Raw genomic sequence first — 27,971 nt, forward strand, 5'->3', positions numbered from 1 at the left:
GTTACGGTCGTCGGCCAACCTATGGTCACTCCGAGGGACGGTTAGGGCACTGAGGGCCTAGTGAGGTGGCGCCGTGCGGGGCTGCCGCGTCAAGAGCTCGACCACTCAGGTTTATCAACGCTGCAGGGACGGACCCGTGCGCACGCACCGTGCCAGAGCGAGTGGCTCTTCAGATAGGCGTCGATCGAGCATGTGATTAGGTCAGGTATGCTAAGCACATAGGAAATCCAATTTCAAGCAAGCGCAGGTAAAAGCAACCGCCGCTGGGTCGGGCCCGAGCGGCATGGGGATGATGCGGCCCGAGGGGCGCCCCCAACAAGGTAAATACAGAGCATAACCAAAATGGATACATGCCGCGGGGACAGACCCGCGTGGCCTGGGAATGGTGCAGCCCTGTGGGCGCTCCCAGCTGAAAGTAGAACTCTGAAAGATGTCACCTGGTGTTGTTGAAGATGAAGTGATGCTGAGGAAGTGAGCGATGCACGGTGAAGACGTCGGCCCTCATGAGCCCCCAGGCCCAGGGGCCTCGAGAGGCTCCGGTTGCACGTGCAGGTCTTCGGGGACCATCGCCACCTCCGCCAGGACCGCGCGGTGCCTGACCTCCTGAGCCTCCAGAATTCTCCTCAACATGCGCTGATGTGTGGCGACCGCGTCCGGCAGGCCGAAGGGCATGCGAACGTAGCTGTGAGGTGGTCCCTCGCAGCGCCTTACGGCCGAAGGCCATAGGCGCTCCTGGGACGCAGCTCAGTTGAGCCCTGGTACGTCAACGCAGAAGAGCAGTCCTCCATCCTCGCATGGGTGTGGGGCCACGGCAGGTAAGCGGCGGCTGCCGCACGTGACTCTAGACTCTTGTAGCTCATGGGTGTTCCTTGCGATGAACTCCTGAGGGTTTGGTCTCCTTTGACTTGTACCTTCCTGAGGGAAGCATGCTTGAAAGCACTCCTCCAAGTGGTGCCCGAGCGCCTCCCCCGCGACCGTGGCAAGGTCGGCGACCCTCCAAGAGAGAGCCCCCAAGCCCTGCCTGAGGAGGGCGCCGGGCGCGCCTTCCTATGCGTGAGAGGGTGGCGCTCCCTGATCGGGCGCGAATCCTGACGCAATACCTCCGGAGGTGCCTGCCTCCTTGTGGCTCGGGCCAGGTGAGGTCTTCTTCTTCTTGAGGGTCGCCTCGGGAGGCCTCTCGCTCCCGTGATCTGGGTCTTCGATTGCTGCGGCTTGGAACGCATGCTCAAGCGAGCACACTGCATCCCTTTCTTCACAGGGTACGGTGATGACTCCACCGCTTCCTGGCATCTTGAGGACATTGTAACCATGGTGAGACACTGCCATAAACTTGGCTAGGGCTGGGTACCCGAGGATGGCGTTGTACGGCAGGCGGATGTGAGCGACGTCGAAGTCAATGAGCTCAGTGTGGTAGTTGTTGCGTTGCCCGAAGGTGACCGGAAGGCGAACCTGCCCAATTGGAATAGTGGAACCATCGGTGACTCCTGAGAAAGGCTTGGTCGGCTGAAGCTGGTCGTACGGCACTTGGAGATTGTCAAACGTCTCGACGGACAGGACGTTGAGTCCCGCCCTGCCATCGATGAGGGTCCTGGTGACCTGCACGTTGCTGATGACAGGGGAGCAAAACATCGGGAGGACTCCGGCCATTGCTGCATACTTGAGCTGGTCTGTGGAACTGAACGTGATCGCACACGAAGACCACCTGAGAGGGCGCGTGGCCTCAAGCTTGGGAAAGACTGCATTCACCTCGCGAGCAAACTTCTTGAAGATGCGCTGTGAGGCTGGGGCCTGGGCGCCACCCAAGATGCAAGCAATTGCACGCGGCTCTTGGAAGCCCCCAGCCCCATCGTCTTGGTGTGGGTCTTCATTCCCGCTTGGTGGAGGCGGCAGAGGAGGGAGGCCTGCGTTGCCGTGCGGGTGGCCCTCACGAGGCTGGTCCCTCCAGCCTCCCTCGCGAGGCTGGTCCTGCCAGCGGTCCTCGCGAGGGCGGTCACGCCATCCCTGGCGAAGGCCACGGTCTTCCCATCATTGCGCTCTGGGCGTCGGCCGATTCGCCCATCTCGCACGGCTCTGAGCTCTTGACATTCGTTGGTGTTGTGGGTGTGGAGGTCGTGGTACACGCAGTACCGTCCGCCCTTGGATGACTCAGGCTGATCCCTGCCTCGCTTGGTGTCCGGTTCCGCTGCTAGCACGGCAGCCCCCTTGCGCTTCACGTCTTTGGCCTTGAGCTTCTTTTCTTCCGGGTCGGCTGCCGGGAGCTCGAGGAGGGAGAGGCGCCCTTCCTCAGCCCTGGCGCACTTGGTCGCCAAGTTGAACAGCTCCAGGGATGTGCTCAGGTCTTCATGGATTGCTAGCTCTTCCTTCATCTTGACGTCCCGCACGCCGTCGGAGAAGGCTGAGATGATAGCTTCTTTAGTTACCTTGGGGATCTTGAGGCGAGTGTAGTTGAAGCGCTGGATGTACTTCTGCAGGGTTTCTCCTGGCTGTTGCTTGATGCGGCACATGTCGCTCACGGCCGGGGGCCGGTCGCGAGTGCCCTGGAAGTTGGCGATGAAGCGGGTGCGCATCTCGCTCCAGGAGGAGATTGTGCCGGGAGCCAGGTTTAGGAGCCAGGTGCAGGCGCCGTCCTTAAGCACCATGGGGAACCAATTCGCCATGACCTTTTCGTCTCCGTTGGCGGCTACGATGCCCAACTCGTAGAGCTGCAGGAACTCCGCGGGGTCCGCTGTGCCATCGTAGCGGGAAGGGAGGTCCGGCTTGAACTTGCCTAGCCATGTGACGCCGCGCAGCTCGGGGGTGAAGGCGAGGCAGCCCGCCGTGGCCACCGGCGCCCTTTGCTGGTGCTGGACTTGTTCTTGCGGGTCACCATGCGCCGCCACTGGGAGCAGCACGGGGTCTCGTCATGGAGGCTCTGCGGCGTGATCTTGGCGTGCCGGTGCTGGGAGCGCGCGAGCACCTTCCCGGGGACGTGGGATCTCTTGGCAGCTCCGTTCTTGTTGCGCAGGCGCCGCACGTGGAGGGTCCCGCCCTAGGGCTGCGCGCCTTGAAGCCAAGGCACCTTCTTGGGGAGGAGGCGGCGGAGGCGCCTCCTGATCCTCGCCCCCTGCATGGGACGACGGAGGGCGAAGCAGCGAGAGGGACCGCAAGGGGGAGCCCCCTGCGGCACTGACGAGCTCGGTGATGCGGGCGAGCCAGTTCTCGTAGAGGTCGTCGACGGGGCGATAGTGCAGGAGCTCTCACGCCAAGAGTAATGAGGCGTGCGCATCCATGGGTGCGCGCCGGGCGTGGGACGACGAGCCAGCTGGAGTCAGCGACGGGGTGACGGTGCGGCCATCCCGCTGCACCGAAGGATGCTGGGACGAGGCCTGCTGCTCGCTCCCCGCGGGGCCGGTGGCGGCGTTGGCGGCGGGCGACGGGGAACGACGAGGGGGGCCGCCGACGGGCGCCGTCTGGGCGATGCGAGTGGCGCGAGCAGCCCGGCACTCGGCGCGAGCCCGACGAGCGTCAGCCATGGACACGACGGAAGATCACATGCGAACAGCGGAAGAAAGATTCCAGCGCACCCCTACCTGGCGCCCCAAATGTCGGATTTCGGATTCCGGCAGACCCTTGAGGTTCGAACACTGGGGTGTGCATGGAGATCTCTCCCCTACCGATGTACGTCCGATCCTCTCGTGCGAACTAAGATGAAAATGATAGACAACACAAGAGACACAAGGTTTATACTGGTTCGGGCCACCGTTGTGGTGTAATACCCTACTCCAGTGTGTGGTGTGGTGGATTGCCTCTGGGGCTGATGATGGACAGTACAAGGGAAGAACAGCCTCGCGAGGGGTGTTCTTGAGGTGATGCGGTGTGTTCTACTTAGTCTCTGCTGGGTTCTTCTTTTTATCTGCTAGGGTTCTACCAGATCTCTCGCCGTCGTCCCTCTACTCTGTGGTGGCTAGCTCTATTTATAGAGGCCCTGAGCCTCTCCCCGAATAATTGAGCGGGAAGGGCGCCAACAATTGGCCATTTTGAAGGGGAACATCTAGTACAAGTTATCCTGACCAAAGGTGGTCTTCGTCTGCCAAAAGCACTGGTGATGACGCCGTCCTGGGCTCCACGATGACCTCCATCCGGCCGTCCAACTGGTCCTTGTCTCGTTGCACTAGAATGGTAACCTTTGTCTGATGCCTTGGCCTGTGCTTGCCCCCTTTGCACCAAAGGGGAAACAAGGACCCTGCGCAGGTCAGCGCCCGCCTGGCCTTGATCGTCATGGCTTGCGTCATGGGATCCTTGCAAGGTACCCTTGCATTGACCTCTCCGCCTCCTCGCGAACCTGCCTGATGAGGCCGCTCTTGAGGAAGCTTCATGTCGTCCGCCCCGCGAGGCTTGGCCCCTCGCGAGGGTCTTGAGCTTGGGCAGATGAAGATGGGCCACGCTGGGCCCCCACCTGAGCCACGCCGCAGGCCACAGGCAGGCAAGTCTGGGGACCCCCGTTCCTAGAACGCCGACAGTGATGTGGTGCAACTCGCCCTCCGTGTCGCAGCGTGCATGGGCCCTCTCATGGTGGGCATGTCAGGCCTCGATCTCAGCTTTGCCGTGACATCTGGGCATCCAGAGCATCTATGGCCGTGCGCACTACCTGTGTTGACCTTGGACTTGGAGCCCAACGTTAACGGTAGAAGGACTTAGTGTTGGGATTCCTCAGACATCGCGGGTTGTCCTTGGTGGTGCGCATGTACCTCTAGCCACCACTCGTGGTTCCAGATTCAAAGTGGACACATGCCCTGTTCCACTGATAGACGGATTGCCGCCGCTGAGTCCATGCCCACTGACTCTTACGGTACGCATGTGTGCCTGACACTCGAATTGGTGTGCGCTTACTGCTCTGACGCCTGAGCTGGGCTATCCTCGCAAGATCGACGGTGAGCTAGCCAGATGGCCATCTCATCCTCTTTTGAGTAGGTTACGAGGTCCCATTCGATGGATCTGGAGTTGCCGGACTCAGATCTGTTGCCCGCAGCCGATGGTCCCCGAAGAGGAATTGGGCGGCTAAGATTGGAAGTGGAGTGGAGTGGCATATGGCTAGTGTTTGACCGAGGACGCAGATAGGGACAAGATATTTTAGGGGTCAGAGTGGACCAGTGTGACGTGGCGTATGTGTCCTGGCATATTCGGGCGACCCTGAGTCCGTCCCACATATAAGCTAAGTTTGAGGGGTGCCGAATAAGCTGAGCTTTCTGGCTGCCTATAAGTGGTTTGGTTGGGTTGTAGTTTTTGATCTAGGCGGTATCCGCTGTCCTCCCGGGCGTTTGAGGGGAAGTGGGGGTTCTAGATGCATTTACTGTTTTTTTGTTACTCATTAGCATCGCAATGCACTAGGACAAAATTAGTAGGGGAAACTCTCAGTCCATCTGCAATTGTGTCACGTTCATCGTGCAGAATGTGGAACGATCATAGATAAGGTAGCTAAAATTCATGGACCTGCGAAGCGATGCGAGCGACCACGCTTCCCTGCCCCACGCTTGCGCTCGTGCTCCCGGCGGCGGCCGCGCCCTGCCCCGACCTTGCGTCGGCCGCCTGGTTCATGCCCTTCCCGCCTCCTCCTACCCGCGGTCCTCGTGGCGCCTCTGGCTGTCCTGTGCAGCAGGGAGGGGCTTCGCCGGATCCAGATCCACCTCTGGCGGGGCACGGCGGATCTGTCGCCCTGGCCTCCGAGGAGGTCTTGCCCAACTCGCGGTCTATTGTACCCATCCGGGTTAGGCCCTGGTTGGATCGGCTGCATCTCCGCACATTCAAGGGCGGGCGGGTGCCGACATTAACTGTGGAGCTGCTGAGCAGCTGGCTTCCTCGTCCCTTCCTGCTTCTAGCGCGCCTTCAATGCCGGACGCGGGGCACGAGGAGGAAGTGACCGGCGACTGGCACCTCGTCGTGTCTCGTGAATGCCCGCACCGCCTTGCTTTGGCCGCTGTAACATTCAAGTCGGCGCCCATCCCTCGCTGGCTTCTGGGGCGCTACTGTCGGTGCCTCTTCCACGGGCACCGAGCTGCGGCTTGCCGTGACCCGTTCCGCTGCTCCCGCTGCCTACAAAATGGACACAAGTCGCGCGGCTGCCGCAATAAGTAGAAGCCTCTGAGCTCGCTCGACAACCTCGATGTGCCTCCACCATCTCTTCCTCGCCCAGTTGCTCCTGCTGGTGCTCTCCAAGCACCCTCGCGCCAAGGCCGTGGCTGGGAGACCTCTCGTCAGCGCCCTCTACTTCGGTCCGACGCTGCTCCTGTCGAGATGCCACGTATGGGTGACACTGCACTGAGGTCGGAGGAGGACTTTGTCGTGGTCCCGGCGACGCCCGAGATGCAAGCGGAGGCGGCCATCCTCTCCTCTAACTGCAATGTGGCCTGGCTGGAGGGGGCCAGGCAGGACGTCCCCTGCCATCAGGTGGCGACCGAGCTCGCAGCGTCCCTGGGTGCTAGGCCGGCCGACATCGAGGTCGTCAAGCACTACCCCGAGCAGTTCTTCGTGCGCTTCATGCATCAGCACCACTGTTCCGACGCCGTGTCTCGTGGTGATCTCCGCGGCGCTCGTCACCGCATCTATGTGCACGAATGGCGCCTCGAGGCCCATGCTGACAACGAAGACCAGCTCCACCATGTCCGCCTCTGTTTGCAAGGTGTTCCACTACACGGCTGGAACCACTACATCGCCACCTTCCTCATCGGCTGCGGCTGCTCCCTCGACTACATCGAGCCGCGATCGCTCCGCGAGGAGGACACAAGAGACATGGCGCTCTGGGCATGGACCTCCAATTCCAATGCCATTCCCAAGGTCAAATGGCTGACCCTGCCGGCTTGTGGTCACCACCGTCACCGCGTCATCATCCACCGCGACCTACATGAAGACCACTCCAAGGCTGCAGACGACGATGACAACTAGCCACCGGCGGAAGTCCACGAGTTTACCTGGTACAGGAAGATGATCGATGGAACTTACACTCCGAGAGAGTGTCGGCCTGCTCAGGGGTGCGCAGATCACCGAGAGGACCGGCGAGAAGATGATGGTGACCGTGACGGCAGGCGTGGCCGTGGTGGCGACCGTGCACGGGAGAGCTGGGGCGCCAGGGTGCGGCGCTCACTCTACCGAAACGCCCAAGATCAGCACCTGGCGGGAGGCCAGGACCGCACACGAGACTGCTCTAGCGGGCGTCGACGTGCTGGCAGTGGCCAGGCTATTGTGGCCGCCCCCCTGTGTGCCCTGGCTTGGTGCTTAGGGGCTCTGGTTCTGACAATGCAGAGCCTGTTCACGCCCTTGAACTGTCGGTCGTCCACGACCCGGCCGACGTTGATGCCTGTGGGCGCAGCCCGACGCGCCAGAACTCGCCACGCTCCTCCAGGCACCGCTCTCAAGAGGAGCGGACCCCCCCCCCCCCCCGGTGTCCCCTCCGCTGTCTCCGACAACTGTGCTGCCGCCAAGCCTGATCTCCAATCGCGCTATGGCATCGAATTCCCCACTGGCGAGCCCTGCGTCCAGCCAAGCCTTGCTGGAGCTTTGTGCGCCTGAGTCACTCGTGCTTCCCTTGTGGTAGCCCTCCAGGCCGCCGGGTTTCCAAGCATCGCCTACACCGCCCCTGATCTGCGACGGCCCTCTGCAGCGCACGCCCTCCCCTGTGCGTGCCCGTGCTTTAGCTTGTCCTGAAGATGTTCTGGCGCCTATTTTCGAGGAGCGCCAGATGGGCATCCTTGCTCTGCCTGAGTCCCCCCTCCCAGGCCACCTACAGCTCGTCAGAAGATCCTTTCCAATGTCAAGGTCTCCAACAAGGGGGGCCTCTCCCTGCAGAAAATCAAACGCGCCCACGCGGTGCTCCCAGTAGCCAAGGCGGCGGAGAAGCTTGTTTGTCGGTCCTTTGGCATAGTTAGAGATAGAGAAGACGTAACAGAGGCTGCACTTGCTGATTTCACTGCCAAGATCAAAGAGCAACTATCTCCTGAGCTGATTATGGCCATGAGGGATTTCTTTCACCTCGACGACAAGGCTGTCAACGACGTCGAGGATGCGCCCATTGATCACGGTGGTGAGGGCTCTAGAGATGTCCCGGGATGCTAGTGCGGCTCAGCAGAGCCTGGGAGCACAGTAGGCGGCGGCTTGCTCGTCCAGTTCGTCGTTTAGGGCTGTTGTAGTGGATTATGTTAGCTCTCCCCTTCACTGTAATGTGTGTCAACCCGTTGGCTGCCTTAGTTCAATCTATGTGTAAGTCTAGTACCGCTTGGCTCGGCCATGCGTTAGGCTACGCCCATGTGTTTGACTACGTCCAGTACTCATGTGCCCAAGTGGGCTTTGTAGCTCAGTTCAAGACTATTGTTATTCTGTTATATGTTGGTTGTTGTCCTTGCTCCCGGACTGGTCAAAGTGAATGTTTGTGTGCCCCATGACTACACAACCTATAAACACACTGAGTTGGAATGTACATGGCCTAAATTGGTCGGCGTGGAGGGAAACAGTCAGTGCTATGATTGCAGACTCCTCGTGCCAAATTATGTGTTTACAAGAGACGAAGCTAGATAGCGTGGACAGATATGTGGCAGCCTGCCTTGGTGGCAACCGGTTGAAAAGTTTTGCACAGTGACCGGCGACGGGAACTATGGGTGGGATTTCACTGCTATGGGATGAGAACGTCGTCGAGGTCTCCGACATTTCTTTGTCAACCTTTTGCCTCTCTGGCAAGGTTCGCATTCGGGCGACAGATGTATGCTTCAAGATAACATATATCTATGGCCCCACTGACCACGCCAGCAAAGACTCCTGCTTTGCCGAGGTTGTCGCCCAAAAGCCTTTGCCGGGTGTCTCTTGCTTGGCCCTCGGGGATTTTAATCAAATCTACCGAGCACGAGACAAGAACAAGAGAAATGTAAACCAGAGTAGGATCATCCTTTTCCGCACAACCCTTCAATCTTGTGACCTCAAAGAAATTCATCTCCAAAATAGACGCTTCACTTGGAGCAATGAGCGGGAAAACCCCACCCTTTTCAAGCTTGACTCTTTCTTTTGCAACGCCGAGTGGGACACAACTTTCAACACACATGTGTTACATGCCCTTTCATCTTCCCTCTCCGACCATTGCCCCCTTCTTCTTGCCGATGACAAGGGACATAGACGTCCACCATCCTTCAAATTTGAAAAAATTTGGGTATCCTTGCCCGAATTCTATGACGTGGTCTTGAAGGCGTGGAATGAGCGTGTAAACCACATAGAGCCTTTCCAAATTCAGCACCATAGGCTCAAGAAAACCGCGACCCGGCTCACTGAATGGAGCAAGAAGTTTTTCTCCAAGGCCAAGATCCAACTCCATGCGGCCCGCTTGGTGATCCTTCAATTGGACCTTGCGCAAGAGGAATGAGCCCTCTCCCCTGAGGAGCGGGACCTGCGAACTAGATTAAAGCGACGTGTGGTTAGCTTGGCAGTTCTTGAGCAGGCTAGGAAGAGCCAATGTGCTAGACTGGCAAATCTGAGGGAGGGTGATGCCAACACCAAATTCTTCCACCGTCGCATCAATGCCCGTAGGAGGAAAAACCATATTCACCGGCTAAGGCATGCTCATGGTTGGGTGACCGACCACAAGGAAAAAGAGAAGATCATCCATGATCACTTCTCCGAGGTCATGGGACGGGGAAGTACGAGCAATAAGGATTTCAATTGGGAGGAGCTGGGTATCGAGGCCCATGCCTTGCAAGACCTCGACGCTGCCATCACCGAGGAGGAAGTTTGGGAGGCTATAAAAGAGATGCCAAGTGATAAGGCATCGGGACCGGATGGTTTCACGGGGATCTTCTTTAATAAGTGTTGGGGAATCATCAAACATACAATCATGGGGGTCATTCAACGCTTCGATTGCTTGCACACCTCCAACCTGTAGTGGCTAAACTCTGCCAATGTTGTTCTGCTGCCTAAGAAGGACGGCGCGGAAGGCATCTCTGATTACAGGCCCATTAGCCTCATACACGCCATCGCTAAAATCATTGCCGAGGTTTTATCGCTACGGCTTGTGCCCCACATGGATGACCTCGTTTCCAATGCCCAGAGTGCCTTCATTAAAAGGAGAAGCATCCACGATAACTTCATGTATGTTAGGAACTTCGCCCGACGTCTACACAAATGCAAGACCCCCGCACTCCTTTTCAAGATTTATATAAAAAAGGCATTCGACTCTGTCAAATGGGGATACATTCTTGAGATGCTCCAATGGTTGGGCTTCCCTCCAAATTTTCGGGCTCTGATTGTTGCGCTTCTATCCTCTTCCTCATCTCGGATAATGCTAAATGAGCTACCCAGCCCTCCCGTTAAGCATGGCCGTGGATTCAGGCAAGGGGACTCCCTCTCCCCATTCCTCTTTGTCCTGGCAATTGACCCCTTGCAGATTCTAGACATGGCGACGCAAAAAGGGCTGCTCCATAAGATCCGTGGGCGGGGTGCCATGGTGCGCACATCCCTCTATGCGGATGACGCGGCGGTCTTTGTGGCCCCCATCAAGAGGGACATCGACAATATTGCCTCTATCCTGAGAGGCTTTGGGGACATCACGGGCCTTTGTTCCAACTTCCAAAAAAGCTCGGTTGTGCCTATTCGTTGCAATCACCTTGACCTTGAGCGAATTCTTCAGAGCATGCCGACAACACGTGCCACTTTTCTGGTCAAATACCTAGGACTACCACTCTCAATTTGGCAACTAAAGAACGTGGATTTCCAATACCTTGAGGACAAAGCGGCCGGCAAATTGGTCACTTGGGAGGGGCAAAACATCACTACCACCGGTCGTACGACACTTGTTAGGTCGGTCATTACCTCCCAAGAAGTATTCTCCATCACGCCCCTCATCGTGCCCCATAGCTCTCTCCATAGCCTTAACAAAATTGAGAGAGCTTTCCTTTGGTCCGGCTCGGACAAGACAACGGGAGCCAAATGCAAGATCAACTAGAAGGTGGTTTGTAGACCAAACGAATATGGTGGCCTCGGGCTGCTCGACACTGACAAGTTTGCATGTGCTTTGAGGCTCAGATGGCTATGGTATGAATGGACTGAGCCCCGCAGATTACGGGTTGGCCTTGGAAACCTGTTCACGGAGGAGGACCTCGAGTTTTTCTATGCCTCTACGACTATCACTGTTGGAGATGGCACCAAAACACCTTTTTGGGGCTCCCCATGGCTTCTTGGTTGCAAACCCAAGGATATTGCGCCACTCTTGTCTGCGGCCTCAAGAAGAAAGAATTGGAAGGTCCGTGAGGACCTCGCGGGGAACGCTTGGATCTTCAAGATCAATCATGGCACATGCACGATTGTCTCCGTAGCCCACATTCGGGAGTTCTTCACTCTTTGGATGGTCCTTAATGACGTCCATCTTCATGAGCAAACCTAAGACGTCATCATTTGGAAGCATGCAAACGATACGATCTACACGACAGCCACCGCGTACAAGGCTCAATTTCTAGGCATGACCCTCTCCAACTTGGATCGCATGGTTTGGAAGGCATGGGCACCTCCAAAGGTTAAGTTTTTTGCTTGGTTGGCGTTGTAAGATAGGGTCTGGACCGCCGATCGGTTGGAGCAATGAGGTTGGCCAAATTATGGCCTTTGCAAGCTTTGCAATAGGGAGCAAGAATCGGGAGCCCACCTTTTCTTCAAGTGTCGCTACACGATTCGTCTATGAAAGTCTCTCATTGAGAAGCTAGGTCTCACGCACATGGATACATCTGAATGGCTCATGGACGATTTCGTCTACCAATGGTGGGACAAGAGAACTGACAACTGCAACCCTAACCGACAAGCTATGGCCTCCCTCACCATGCTTGTCTCGTGGACCATTTGGAATGAAAGAAATGCACGGGTGTTCCGCCACAAGAGTGCGCCACCGACCATCCTACTCACCGCCATCGTCGACGAGGCCAAGCTTTGGATGGCCGCGGTTGCAAAGAAATTAGGGAATATTTTTCTAGGCGAGTAATTGCCATGCCGAATGTGTGGCTATGTTTTAATTCTCTAAACTCTATTGTCTCCTTATTTAATAGACGAGGCAAATCTTATTCCTCTGTTTGGAAAAAATAGATATATCAATCGTGCAGAGGTCGTCTACCCCGCTGATATCTTTTCTGTTTACCGCACAAGTTTCTATTTTGTATTAGACTAGCACAAATGCCCGTGCGTTGCAACGGGAGACATAATTGATTTTTTTAAATAGTTAGAATAATATGAGAAAAAACAATCATAGTTCATTTGATATTTAGTGCTTACCAAGATCCATGGACCCATACAATAGCAAGTTATATACTAATTCCAAATGCACTTAAAGTGTGTTTAAGTACAGCTATAATTCCTTATCATATTCAAGTAAAAATATAATTGGTTATCTTTGATCTCTGTTTGAAACATATTCCATGATGGTTGCATAGTTCATGTTCACTACAAGAAATATGTCAACTTATGACCTTCTGTCAGTGACCCTCGAAGAATTGGTCATAAATTTATGACATTTTAGACCAATTGGTCAAAAGCTATTCAGGGGGCTTCAAACCCTAAACCATTGCAACCATTTTGGTCAGAAAGGTCGTAATTTCCTTACACGAAATGGTCACAAAGCAAACAGTGCTAGTCCGCTGCCTTATTTCTAGTTGTTAATGACCAATATAGATGGTCATAGCCTTGTAGATTGTGGTGGGTTGTGATGACTAGGCGCCATCTCATCAGTTTTGCCTATGTGTCATCTCCATGTGGCAGTTTTTGCCCTAGGTTGTGAAGCAACCTATATTTCTATCATTCCCAAAATTCCCAAAAAAATCTCATAAATTCTTTGGGTCATATCTTCATCAAATATGTAAAAATCCTTCCTTGCCTAGTTCAAAACTAATTCAACAATATTCATTTTCCTATTATGTTCACAACAACACTTTATGAAGGAAGTGCTATTTATATATTCTTGATTGCCCTAGGAATTTTTGGGCACTCTTTCCTATCCAAATCATTACCGCATGACAAAATTCAACTCCATTTGCCTAGCAAATCTTCCTCGGCAAATTTCCAAAGTTTTTGTCCACCTAGAAGCATTGTGAAGGAAGTACCTTTTTTATATCTCCAAATGACATGAAATTTATACAGTTTCTTCATATGCCCAAATTATCACCCTCCTCCAAATTGCAGCTCAGTCAAATCATCTATGTGAGCCCAGGTTCAATTTATATTTTATGGCCAAATTGGCACGTTGCAAAGCAAGTGTTATATAGACCCCTCCTATTACCCTCAAACTTTTCGGGCACTCTTCCATACCCAAATCATTGCCACATGATAATATTCAGCTCAATTTTCCTAGTAAATATTTCTCGGTAAATTTCCAAAATTTCTACCTCGAGAGAAGCTTTGTGAAGTAAGTACTAGCTAGGCTTACCCAAATGATCTAAAAATTGACCAGCGCATGACCATACCTAAGTAACTTACCTACACCAATTTTGAGCTCATTTCATTCAACCAATCTCTCTCACTAGTTTTCCCAAGTTTCTGTCCATAGAAGAGCATTGTGAAGGAAGTACTACTTTGGCATGTCCAAATGGTATCAATTTTCTACAATGCTTTCCTATGCCCAAATAACCATCCTCCACAAAATTTCAGCTCAATCCATTTATTATTTTGAGCCCAGCTTCAATATTCATATTTTTGTCCAGCGTGGTACTTTGCAAAGCAAGTACCACCTAGGTTCCTCCTTTTGAGCTAAAAATGTGTGAATACATTCTCCTTAGTAGATGATCATCCTCAGCCAAAACTCACGCCCATAGGCCATGTGCATTTCCCGTACCGCTAATCAAACACTTGGCTGCTAATTCATGTTTGAGCATCGATCGGTCTCCTCGTGAGAATCTTATGTTGTAATTTTCTTCCTAGCACCAACCTGGGGAGTGCCCAACCCACTAGACATGCCTAGGCCGTGCAGAACACATGGCAACGTCACGGTCGCGCGGTGACCACGCGGCGGGCATGCGAGTTTACGCGCTCTAGAGTTGGGGCCCTCGGCCGCCGCCCAAACCTCGACGTATCGCCACCAAACCATGTATTTATGATTAAATAGGTCCTTATGTACCTAGAAATGATTTTTGGAAAAAATAAATAGCAAACTATGAGGCAGCTGCAGTTCAAATTTGACCCGCTTCCACCTGAATCGGCGGAAATTTGTCTTTTCACGAGAGGTGGATAAAAACTTTTTGCACCCAAACATTTTGTCAATTGTGCATTAAATATGTCCTAGTATTTTAGAAAATTGATTTGGTCCAATTTTGCAACAATTATTTGGTAGTTCCTTCACAAAAAAACCTCCTTTTGGGCACTCGAAAAATGAAAAATGGTTTTTTTGTCCAAAGAAAATGAAAACTTCCTTAGGCAACATTGTTTGCCATTCCAATATGCACCCTTGTGCACAATATGATATCATTTGAACAAACTATGCCACGAATATGGCCATAAGATTGATCATTTGGCTTGAAGGCCATGAATCTTCAAAGATAATAGCTCATTTCTGAGAACACTTTTTTAAAATAATTTCCGTATTACAAGTTTGTTATTTTTCTGGGGAACTTGGTCACATATAATGACACAATGCGAAGGTTTTCCAATTTTTTGATTTTTTTTGAATTTTTTATGCCTGTTTCAAAATGCGGTCAAAACGGCGGGCTTGACCGTTCCTAGCTAGTGGTTGAATCTTGGAATTTTTTTGGTGTTTCTCTGATTAAATAGATACTTATGTACCTAGAAATGATTTTTGGAAAAAATAAATAGCAAACTATGAGGCAGCTGCAGTTCAAATTTGACCCGCTTCCAGCTGAATCGGCGAAAATTTGTCTTTTTCACGAGAGGTGGATAAAAACTTTTTGCACCCAACCATTTTGTCAATTGTGCATTAAATATGTCCTAGTATTTTATAAAAATGATTTGGTACAATTTGCAACAAATATATGGTAGGTCCTTCACAAAAAAACCTCATTTCGGGCACTCGAAAAATGGAAAATGAATTTTCCATGCAAAGAAAATGAAAACTTCCTTAGGCAACAGTGTTTGGAATTCCAATATGCACCCTTGTGCACAATATGAGATCATTTGAACAAACTATGCCATGAATGTGGCCATAAGATTGATCGTTTGGCTTGAAAGCCACTGATCTCCATACGTGATAGCTCGTTTCTAAGAACGCTTTTTTAAAATAATTGCCGTATTACAAGTTTGTTATTTTTCCTGGGAACTTGGCCACATATAATGACACAATGCGAAGGTTTCCAAATTTTTTGATTTTTTTTGAATTTTTTATGCCCGTTTCAAAATGCGGTCAAAACGGCGGGAATGACTGTTCCTAGCTAGTTGTTGAATCTTGGAATTTTTTTGGTGTTTCTCTGATTAAATAGATACTTATGTACCTAGAAATGATTTTTTGAAAAATAAAAGAGCAAACTACGAGGTAGCTACATTTCAAATTTGACCCGCTTCCTACTGAATCGGCGAGAATTTGTCTTTTTCACCAGAGGTGGATCAAAACTTTTGACACCCAACCATTTGGTCAATTGTGAATTAAATATGGCCTAGTATTTTATAAAATTGATTTGGTCCAATTTTGCCACAAATATATGGTAGGTCCTTCACAAAAAAACTCATTTCGGGCACTCGGAAAATGGAAACTGAATTTTCTGTGCACAGAAAATGAAAACTCCCTTTGTCAATGTTGTTTGCCAATCTAAGATGTAAACTTGTGCAAAATATGACATCATTTAAACAAATATTTTATATGTCTTTCACCAAAAAACTCATTTTGAGCATTGAAAAATGGTATGAAAAATTTGTATGTAATCAATCATGACCAATTTATATGGTCAAAAGATCTTTAAATTATTTGGTGTGCTCTAATTGGTCCATAGGTATATCACGCGGATCATGCGTCAACCACCGTTGGATGCTTCTGGATCCAACGGCAGCCCTCGCCCCCTTACCCTCTCACCCAAACCCTAACTTCTGGATCCCCACCTCTCCCCCGATCCACTCTCCCCTCTCGTCCCACAGCCGCCACCCCCCAACCCTCTCGCTCCTTCTCAATCTCTCGATCCCCAACTACCCAGCCGCCGCCGCCACCATCCTCCTTCCTATCCCCCAACCCCGGCCGTCGTCAACCCCTCACCTTCCCTTCTCTCCCACGGCTGCGGTCGGATCCGTGCTCCCCCCTCGCTCATGACCTAGACCAAGCCGCATGGCACGGCCATGGCCATGGCGGCGGCCAGATCCACCCCCTCCCCTGCTCCATTCCCTCGACGCCCGGTGGTCATCCCCCATTAGGCCACCCGCAGCAGCTCACCCGCCCCTCCTCCTCCTCCCCGACGCCGATGCGCTCGTTCCCCACCTTCCCCCGCCTGAACCGCCTCCTCCTTCCTGCCGACCCTTCGCTTCCCCGTGGCCCTAGGCCAGCATCGACGGCGCTCCCTCACAGATCCGGCAGCGCCATCGTCGAGGTCAAGGGCTTCTTTGACCCGGTCCTTGACGGAGGGCAGGCTCGAGCGTCGGGAGATGACCTACTCGTGCTTCTACGCGGCCCAGATCGAGCAAGGCAGTGTTACGCATCCCTGCTCCTCCCCTTCTCTTCTCCTGCATCTCGCCCCCTCCCCCCCTCCCTAAATCTGATGCATGCGCCCATTTTCTTGCATGCTCGTGAAGAGACCCGATCTGGTTTTGTGAAGGAAGGGGCCGGCCATGGAGAAGATCCCGCGGGCATCAGATCATCCATGGCGGCCTAGGTGCGCCATTAGTATTTGCATCCTCTACACCGCGCCCTTCTCCAAGGTGAGCGGTGCCTCACGCCCCTCGAATCTGCATGCGGTGGTATGGTGGCGGAGGCTGACGGGTGTTCGTTGTTTTTGCGCGCGTGCAGGGCCTCGGCGGGGAAGGGTACATATCCGCCGCGTTGCTTCTGGATCCGCGCCCTCGTCACGCCCGCTCGATACCATGGAACTCGTCAACAAGGTCTTCTCTCTCCCTCCTCTCTTCTCCTTTTGATTCAATCTGGATGTTTGCTCACACATGCCCAATTTGTTTTTCTTCCTCACACAGGTCGTCGTCAAGCCCTCGATCTGGCTGCGACCTCCAGCGCACTCGCACGGCTGATGGGCATAGGTCCATGCACGCTGGTGATGGCGGCTCACCAAGGTTGCCTTCGTCGCCTGGACGCACGAGGCACCCGACGACCTCCTCCATCGCCAACCACTAGCACCCTTCTGGAGGATTTGCGTTCTATCCCCTCCCCCACATGAACGACCTCCTGCCTGCAACCATCGCACGCACGGGACAGCTCAGCTCGCCTTCATGGGCGCCCTCTTGCTGGCCACCGATAAGTTGATCTGTTGCCTTCTGTTTAAGACTTTGCATTTCGGTAAATTGGTTTGGTCGCTGGGAATGGTAGTATGCTGTGGTGAATCAGATGGGGTTCCTGGCGATACTCTTGCTAGTTGACTAGTTAGTACTGATAGCTAGGTGTTCTAGTTAATCATGTATTTATTTGTCTCTTAGAGGTGTCTGTACCCTACCCGATAGCTTATTCTCAATAACTGGAACCAAATCTATGTGTTTTCGCTAACCACCTTCGGTTATTGCCTTCACATATTGTTTTGAATTTCAAAATGAATACACTCAAAGTGTTGCGACTGGTGCTGCTGTTGAAGATTTGAATCCTGTTTTGTGATAGGATTACTCAACCTGCACCTGTTTTGTCAAAGAATTACTTAATCTTGCACAGGACAGTGCCAATTTTTTTCATTTCCACCATTTGCAATAAATGCTGCACCTCCTGGCACTGCCATGTGCCATCATCTCGTTGTTCGTTTGTCCACTCTAGTTGAAGGGAGATGCATATCTGCTTAGCAAACAAGGTGACATACTGACATGGCATTGATCTTACCCTCCCATCAGATCAATGAACTAAGAAACTGGACTCTTGGGAGCCACTGTTTGAACATGATAGGCTATAGCGGAATAAATTGCAATATTATGTATTCTTGCATTTCAAACTTATTATGAACTGTTATGATAGGGCATGAAGATAACATATGCTGTTAGTATGATAGACTCTCAGTCTGATAGCATGGATCTGTTGCTCTATTTTATTGTGCTGAACTTTGTTGTTACCTGGATGTTGCAGTCCTTGACTGTTCTCATGATGTTGTACAGGAGGCCCTTGTGGTCACCGCTGGAGGGGCTGGAGCTTGGCGGCAGCCTGGCGGATGACGGGGGCCTGGACGGTGGCTATTTCTGCAGCAGGATGATAGCTTAAATTTTGTGATAATTTTGGAATAGCTTCAGCACCTACAGTTAATTTTGCACATAAAGCTTGAGTAATTTTGCACATGAAGCTTCAGTATTTTAGCACATGAAGCTTCTGCTACTGTTATCTTGTCATGAATCTTCCACCATTTTTCAGTAGCTTAAATTTGACTTGGTGTAGTAATCTTGGTGCTTAGTGCTGCTTGTATCTCATGCTAATTGTTGCATGAGTAGTTTCAGTAGTTTTATAACAGCAGCAGTAGCACAAATTTAACTGGACTGTGATTATAACAGCAGCAGTAGTTTCAGTAGCTTATTTATTTAGTGACTGCAGACTGTGATTATACAGTAGAAGTAGTTAGCCAATTTCTAGGGGCTGTTTGTTCACCTGTTAGTATCTCTGTAGACTATACATGCTTCAAATGGGGATGGCTTTTATGCTCCCTTGAATGCATTTTGATCTTAGTAGTACTTACCACTCAGTAACAAAATAAGCAACAGCCTGAGCTTTCAGGTTCAGGGTTTCTCTTGAAACATACTAGCAAGCATGAACATGAAGCTGCGATCTTGACACAGTACCCTATGTAGAACTGGATCTTAAATTGTTTGTTGAACCAGAAATATCATTAATCAATAAAACTCTATATTATAGTATAAAACATTTTGAACCTCAATACAGTTTACTGAATTCCTTGTGGTAGTTCCAGAATCTGATCTGAAACTGATCTAAAACATTTTGAACTGGATCTCAAACTGTCAGTTTACTGAATTCCTAGTGGTAGTTCCAGAATCTGATCTGAAATTGTTAGTGTTGTTGACCAGAACTATGCGTTTACAATAAAACTTTTTTGAACATCATAATATATTTATATAATATGTCTGTTCATAATATATTGGCTCTAGTGTTTTAATTCTTCTCTTCTGATTCATGTAACAGGGCGACGGCCGAAGGCATGATGATAGTTCTATTGCTGTTCTAGTGTAGCGAAGGTGGCCCAGTTGACTATGGTCTCCTAGTGAGTCATGCATAGGATTTCATCTGACTAACCTTGATGTAAACTGCTCCTATTGTGGAGCTTGTTATCTGATTGTAAACTTGATGCTGATCACATTTGTATGTGTGTTATATGATGTAGCACTTTGATGGTTGATAATATTTGAAGTATTTCGTGTGTTTTCTGTGTGCCAATTTAAATACCAGGTATTTATTTGTGTGAAATAAAAAAATGAAGAATATTGCCCTGATGGCTAGGACCCAGTACTAGAATCTGACAATGGGGACCCACCTGACTAGTGAACCCAATTTATAAAAAAAGAAAAAAAAATGAAACTGTTGAGACAAAAAGGCCATGGGCCAAAAATAAAAAGGTTGCAATGTTGGGCTTGGTCCATGAAGCTGACAAAAAATTCACATGAAAAAAAATATAGAAAGGCCGAATTCTTGGGCTAGGCCCATGTAGAAAACCGAATTGGACCGGGCTGAATCTTGTGCCACATCAGCTTGCCACGCTGGATGCCTACGTGGCCTGGGGAGGTTGCTAGTGACCAAAACGCCACAGTGGACTTATTTTGGTCATAAACGTTTGCGACCATTCCAGAAGAAAGGTCGCTATAGTCAGTTTACGACGCCCAGCTTTTGACCTTATGTTTTTGGTCACAAAAAGGTCATAAATGGAAATTTGTGACCTTTGAGTGACCAATAGTGGTGGTCATAAGTTGACATATTTCTTGTACTGGTTGGCATGTGCTAGGTGGCTGGTGACCGGCAGTTGTTGCCGGTCCGTGCATTGCAATGGGAGAAGCTAAGGGCATCTCCAGCCGCGCCCCCAACAGGGCCCCCCAGGCCACTTTTTCGGCGCCGGCGCCGAAGAAACGGCCCAGTCGCACCCCCAGGACTCCGAAAATCGCCGGTTCGGACCTTTTTTCTGCCCGGCGGTCACAGGCCGAACCCGGCGCGCTGGGGAGCAGTTGGGGGCTCCGGCGCTAGGGAAAAGCATGCCTGGCCCACACCGATAGGGGAAAAGTCAAGGTTTTCTTCCCCCGACTCGCCTCACACCCCCCGCGCCCTCGGCCATCACTAGCTATATCCCGGCGACGGCCGCCGCCCTACTCCGCTAGATAGCCATTCCCCACCGGAAAATAGCAGCGCTTCGCCGCGGCAGCCCCTCCCACAGCAGCTGGGTGTTTCCGACCGCGGAGGCGCGGTTTAACGGCGGGTACACGCCCACCGAGCGCAAGGTGTTCGGCGTTTTGCCTGCCTCGGCGATGGACTCAGATGAGGAGGAAGAGCTCGCCGCGCTGCTGGAGGAGGAAGCCGCGGCCGATGTCCAGGAAGAAGAGCATCTCATGGTGCTTGCCGCCCTCGCCCAGCTGCTGGCGAGCAATGAAAAGCCGCGGCGAGGTGGCTCGGCGCCGGGGCGGATGAAAGCAAAGAACCGGCATCGTCTCCAAGGCTACTGCATGCTCTACTCCGACTACTTCGTCGATGCTCCACTTCATGGCGAGAGAACATTTCGGCGCCGTTATCGGATGAGCCGAAAGCTCTTCCTCAGGATTGTGAATTCCATCCGGGAGTTCGACAACTACTTCAAGTGCAAGATGGATTGCACTAGCGCTCTTGGATTCACCTCCATCCAGAAGTGCATGACAGCGATGAGGATGCTTGCATATGGAGCTCCCAGTGATTCACTCGACGACTATGGGCGCATGGTGAGTCCACCAGCATAGAGTGTTTCTACAAGTTCTATCGGGCGGTGGTGGCAGTGTTTGGGCCACAATACTTGAGAACAGCCAATGCGGAAGACACTGCTCGGATCCTAGCCCAGAATGCAGCAAGAGGATTTCCTGGGATGCTTGGAAGTATCGACTGCATGCATTGGAAATGGAAGAATTGCCCATTTGGTTGGCAGGGGATGTACAAAGGCGCCAAAGGCGGTTGCAGTGTGGTGCTTGAGGAGGTAGCCACACAGGACCTCTGGATTTTGCACTCCTTCTTTGGTATGCCAGGAACTCACAATGACATCAACGTGCTGCAGTGCTCTCCTGTTTTTGCCAAGCTCGTTGAGGGCCATTCTCCTCCGGTGAACTTCGAGATCAATGGGCACCAATACAACAAGGGGTACTATCTAGCTGACGGCATCTATCCGAGATGGTCGACATTTGTGAAGACGGTCTCAAACCCTGTGGCTGGAGGCAAGAACGCCTGGTTTGCGAAGCTTCGGAGGCTTGCAGGAAGGATGTCGATCGGGCATTTGGTGTGCTCGAACCTCGATTTGCTGTTGTTCGGTACCCCGCTCAGACCTGGTCCAAAGATCAAATGTGGGAGATTACGACTTGCTGTGTCATGTTGCAAAACATGATCATCGAGAGCGAGTAAGAAGACCCAGTGTTTGACACTGAACCATACTACAGGCAGGGTCCTATAGCCGAAGTTGATCACCAGCTACCGGCAACTTGGACTGCCTATCTCAGTATGCGTCAGGAGATCCGAGACCCACAGGTGCATCATCAACTGCAGAAAGATCTGATTGAGCACCTCTGGAGGCTCAAGGGGGACGCCGTGTGATGAAATACGAGTTTTTATTTGTTGAACTATATAATTTGTATTGAACTATTTGTTGTTGTACTATTTTGTTGAAGTATTTGATTTTTCTATGATGAAATATGTGATAAGAAATAATTATGTTGATAATTGAACGCCGAGACACGGCGAAACCACGCCGAATATGGGCCTATTCTCGCCCATATGGGCCCTTTATTCGCCGAAATTGGGCTGCAAAGTGGGCCAATTTCGGCGCCTGGGGGCGATGACTGGGCGCAAAACCGCACCCAGCGCCGATTGTATCGCCGGCTCGCCCCCAGGGGGCGATTTTTATGCGTCCTGGGGGGGCCAACGGCTGGAGATGCCCTAATTCTTGTACATTCCTAGAGACCTATCGTTGTTGTTAATTCTCCTTTTCATTACCATCGTCAATGGTGATTAATCACAGAACAATGAGTTGACAACATACTCTAGCACATCGCTTCACGTGTCTCTCTCCCCCCACCAACTTATAATTTTCACGGACTTGTAAGTATTAATTGGATGTTCAAACGGGCAAGTACAATCATAAATATAAGCTCTTTTCTCATAAAAAAATAAAGTAAATCTAAGCTCTTAAACACGCAGATCTTAAAAGAATGCACGCATTAATATACAAATACTGAACACTAAAAATAGTAGTGTTTGGCCACGTCAATATTTTCTTTGCCACACTTAGTCAAAACCAAAACACACGTCCTTTAATTACCATGTTTAAGTCTTCCTTATAAGGATCCACCCGTTTCACACAATCCTTTCTTTACATTAAAGATATCTGGTTAAATATTCTATTCCGTAGAGCCCTCTCAATCCTTCCTTTCCTTTTTTTGACAATCCCCTCAATCCTTCCTTTGAGCCTAGAATCTTTTCTTTAATTTCATCCGCTTAATTAGGGGAAAGTTGTGGCTACTCTCGGGTGTAGGTACACCCGAGTTTGCAAAACTTCGAAAAATGTGATAAAACAAGGTCCGAAAAATCTGAAATCTTGAGACAACAAGCTTCATCAAGTGTTTGAACTTTTTGCAAAGTTTCCGCTAAAAACAACATCCGAGGAGCTCTCACAAAAAAAATCAATGCTCAAACAGTGCTCAAACAGTGCGCAAACTTAGAACATTGATTTTGTTTTTTTTGCCGAGAGCTCCTCTGATGTTTTTTTCCGCTGAATTCTTGCAAAAAGCTTGAACATTTGATGAAGTTTCATGTCCCCAAACTGCAGATTTTTTTGACATTGTTTGATCATGTTTTTCTTTTTTTTCCAAACTCAGGTGTACCTACACCCGAGAGTAGAAAAGCTGGTCTCCTTAATTAGCTCGCCTCTGTTTCACCACCATTATGTTGGTTTTTGAGTTGGTTGATATATTAACCGGTCTCAATATGTTTACACGCAGGGTGGGACTATTAAACATCAAGCAAGCTTACCCTAGTTGGTTGTTGCCTCCGAGCACGTTAGAAGAGGTCCTCAGCTCGAGTCTTCGTCTTAACTTGTTTTTGCAGCCTCTCACGGGCCATAAGAGAAGACCCAACAACGCATCTACATGGTCCAGTTATTCTTTGAACTCTAGAAAAACCCAGTTGTGCTGCTACTTGGCCCAAAAATTATTTTTGCCGGACGCGCAAGTTGAATTAGTACCACCTTGCGTATATACAAAATCACATATGCAGACGAAATCAAGAATATCACCTTGCTTTATTAGTAGGTATAGATATAGATACCACACGAGTTAATTAGCAGCCTGTGTTTGTTTTAGCACATGGATTCCCATTGGAATTCCGTGCAATTTCTGGAATAAAAACAAACAACATAATACGAGCGGTAGAAATATGATAGGATACTCCGGTTCCTGAGGAACATGAGGATCTGGGAGAGCATGTCCTACCTCGTGCCGACATTACAGCAATACTTGGCCGCATCCCAGCTGACAAGAGTTTTATGCCGGTTAATTAACCAAATCCAAACTAGCTCTCTGCCCCACGCTTGACACGACATATGTATGCAATAATAAAATCAAATAGTGCCTACCCTGGCGCATACAGTACACAAGGAAGGGACGAAGAATAATAGGGTACATGGCCAAATAAAAAATGTACAACGAAAGCAGGGTCAAGATCTACTAGTACCTACGTTCTGTTTTATTAGTTCTCCATGTAGTTTAGATCAAACTTTGACCTTTTATTTAATTATAAAAATAAGTTTTATACTCTAAAAATACTATCATTGGAAACCTCTTTCAAATAAGAATCCAACAATATAAATTATGTGACACACAATTTAAAATTTGTTAGTCAAATCTACGATCAAAGTTGAGCATAAAATATGAAAGGGACCTGTAAACCCGGAGGTAGTACCATGCGGCTATCCTATTCGAAACTACTCTGCGTACGATGCCTTCTCGTCGTACAACAGTACGATCAGACTGGGATCATCTCTAAATACTAGGGCCCGCAAACTGAATCATCTATGGCTGTCTCTAATCGTATGGAGTGTTGGACACGAATTTATCGTACGTATAGCAAAGTTCTATCCTATTTGCGCCATGCAATATAAATGCATCCCCCAACGTCATCTAGTACTATATATTCTACATGATATGCACTGTATTCGCAAAAAAGATGATATCTACTGCAATTTGAGAAAATGGCTACGATATTAGGCCGAAATAGACTTTTTGGTCAAGTTTAGGCCGAAATAGACTTTTTGGTCAAGTTTAGGCTGAAAAGTCCTTTTTTGTCTCGTGTAGGCCGAAGTTGCATGGCTCATACATTAGGCTGAAATGTATTTTCCCGCCACCCGTTTCCCGCCAACCCCTTCCCGCCTTATGTTCCCACCACCCGTTTCCCGCCAACCCCTTCCCGCCTTATGTTCCCGCCAACCCCCTTTCCCGCCATACCGCAGTCATTCTTTCCCGCCATTTTCTCCTCTGTATCTATAAAAGCCCCTTCAGGCGGAGGTGGATAAGCATTCCAGTGTAGTGTAGTCGAGATGTCCCATTATCCATTCGATCATAGTTTTCACCCTGAGATGAGCAGGACTCTTCTGAGTCTAGCTACCGATTTCAGGATGGACAATATGATAGTTCCATGGGACGAACTCACCGATAGTGACACCATAATGAATGAGTTGGCTCACGAATTACGTAGGTCTGGCTGGCCTGAAAGGACCTATGAGGAGGTACGTAAAGAACTTCTTAGGTTGCATGAAAGGTGGAAGAAGGTGGTGGAGCCGAAGAGTGAAACTTTCAGAAGGACTGCAGAAAAGCATCCATTTTTATGGACTGAGGAGAGCGAGGACGAAGATGATATCTTCATGCCGCCGCTTCCGGGTTCTGCATCGTCAAAGGGCAAGACTTCTGCATCGTCCAAGGGCAATAGTACTGCATCCTCGAAGGGCAAGAGTTCTGCATCGACGGAGGGAAAGAGGACCGCATCGTCAAAGGGCAAGAGGGCTGCATCAACGGAGGATGACGATGATGACTTCATGTAGTATGTAAGATGTATTCCAGTTGTACCGTTTCATTCAGATGTATTTGCATTATTAGTTTGTACTGTATTATTGTAGGGCATTATGTTCTATCTGAATTTCATTTTGTAGTATGTAAGATGTATTGCACAAGTTCAACCGCACCACTTAATTCAGATGTAGCTGCATCTTAATTATCGGTTGTAGTCTCTTTGGAAATGTAACTGGAATAAGAATGCGAATTAATAGTACCAAGCGAATACGTCCAGATTAACAAAAGACTTAACATATGAGAACCAAGGCACGTACCGCGTGGTGTCTGGTTCCCACAACAGAGGCAGTTGGGTACATATCGCTGGTGAGAGGGGCTTCGATCTGATCAGGAGCAGCTGATGGAACCAAGTAGATCCTTGTTGTATGCCAGTAACGCTGCAGATACAACCCGAACATTTCCCAATTAAAGGGCCGAACCTCACCCCAGATATTTGTCGTAGCGGTAGTCCATTCTTCAATGTAAGGGGTAATGCTCTTAAGCCAATAAGCCATGGCCTTGTTTCCTCCCAGGTAACTGTCCCTAAGATTGACATGCGCGATACATGATTAGGTATATTATGAATGCAGAGCTGACAACTAAAATAGTATTAGTACTTACTTGTGCACGTGTTCTGGCAAGTGTGGAATATCTGGAATCTCAGGCTCATGGTATAGACCGAACTGTGTCATCACCCTATGAAGATCCATCTCCTCAACCGTCACGTCGAATACCAACTTGGCCTTGGTCATCCAAAAGTGTCGATCTCTAGTGCAAAATCCAGAAATCCCAACTGGGTACCTCGATGATATAGCCTGAGGCGATTATGGCTCCCAGATAACTTGATCCTCGTGCAAACTATCAAACTGTGCCGTGAAGGACGGGTAGCATCCCCTAACCTGGCTATGTGCAAACTATCTATGTGCATGACAACAAATAAACATTAGTAATACTATTGAATGGCAAGAAATAATTGAATTAGTTGTTACTTAATATAAAAGTACCTCTCGCCGTGCCCAAACAAATCCCATAGTAGGCAAGTCACCGATAGCAGGCACATAAGCCCCAGCTAAGTCCTCCAAACCAAAAGGTTTATCAACGTAGACATAGGGTCGTCCAATAGGGAATCTCTCGTATGACTAGAGCTGCAACAATAATGGACATCCAACAAGACTAGATTTTCTAGACTTCAACAAGCAAGCTTTGCACAGGCCTCTGTACGTAGCCGCTAACACAGCAGAACCAAAACTCCTCTGTAGAATATCCGCATGGCAACGTGCGTCAGCTATCTCTCATGCAATACCGATGAGTCGTGCATCGACAGTGGTCACGTGGTTCTCCGTGAACATTGTCTTGCCGAACAGCCAAAGAATATATGCCTCTAGGGACCGGTCAATCTGTGCCTCCGACAACTGAACATCCACTACAAGAAATATGTCAACTTATGACCTTCTGTCAGTGACCCTGGAAGAATTGGTCATAAATTTATGACCATTTTAGACCAATTGGTCAAAAGCTATTCGGGGGGCTCCAAACCCTAAACCATTGTGACCATTTTGGTCAGAAAGGTCGTAATTTCCTTACATGAAATGGTCATAAAGCAGACAGCACACTAGTAGAAAAAGGGCCTGCAGTCCCGGTTCATAAGGGCCTTTAGTCCCGGTTCAAACCAGAACCGGGACTAAAGGCCCTCCACGTGGCCGCTGCCTGGAGATCCACCTTTAGTCCCGGTTGGTAACACCAACCGGTACTAAAGGTAATTTTCTGACTTTTTTTTTGAAATTTTTTTTGAATTTTTTTTGACCTTTTTTATTTTCAAATTTCTGATTTATTTTGACCTCTAATCTCTAATCACCCATCTCATCACTGCCCAATTTAATCTCTAATCACCCCTCATCATTCCAAATCATCTAACTTCCCGGACGGTCACCCATCCTCCCACTCCCCCAGCCTGAGCACGCTTAACTTCCAGGTTCTATTCTCCCTTGTTTCCAACTCTGCACTCGTTGTTTTCCTGACAATAGTAACATGTTAATCCTATTAACCCTCAGGATTTTAGCTTGAGCATGAAGTCACACATTTCACTGTTTGAGTTTGAAACTATTGTTCTAAAAAACAATAATTATTTAGTAACACTAATATTTCTTGAATAAGTAGTTTGACCATTGTTTGACCACAGTTTGACCAGATTTGACCAAAATTCAAAAAAACTGAAATAATTATTTAATAACACTAATATTCTTGAATAATTATTTAGTAACACTAATACTTCTTGAATAAGTAGTTTGACTATAGTTTGACCAGATTTAATGAAAATTAAAAAAAAACTGAAATTTGAGCATAACTTTTTTTCCTTTTGGAATTTGAGGATTCTACAAATTTGCAAACAGGCCGTAGGCCGTCTCCATCGGATGTAACTTTTCGAGTAGATGATATTTCATACAAAAAACTTTTTAATCCGAGTTCATATGCAAAAGTTATGCCCATTTTACAAATTCCAGAGAGATTTTGTAAATAAAGTCGAAATTCATATTTGTAAATTTTCCCAACAACTAGACCACATATCACATGGGAAACTTATTTTATTTTATTTTTTTGACATT

General features: G+C 49.5%; 1 pseudogene; it reads left to right on the plus strand.

Moving 5' to 3' along the window:
* Nucleotides 1-6,270: 6,270 nt before the first annotated feature.
* On the plus strand, nucleotides 6,271-8,085 carry LOC147961193 (uncharacterized; annotated as a pseudogene).
* Nucleotides 8,086-27,971: the final 19,886 nt, after the last annotated feature.

This window comes from Triticum urartu, chromosome 7A (assembly GCF_056163025.1).
Source record: "Triticum urartu cultivar PI428250 chromosome 7A, HENAU_Tu73, whole genome shotgun sequence".
In the NCBI taxonomy this organism is placed as follows: domain Eukaryota; kingdom Viridiplantae; phylum Streptophyta; class Magnoliopsida; order Poales; family Poaceae; genus Triticum; species Triticum urartu.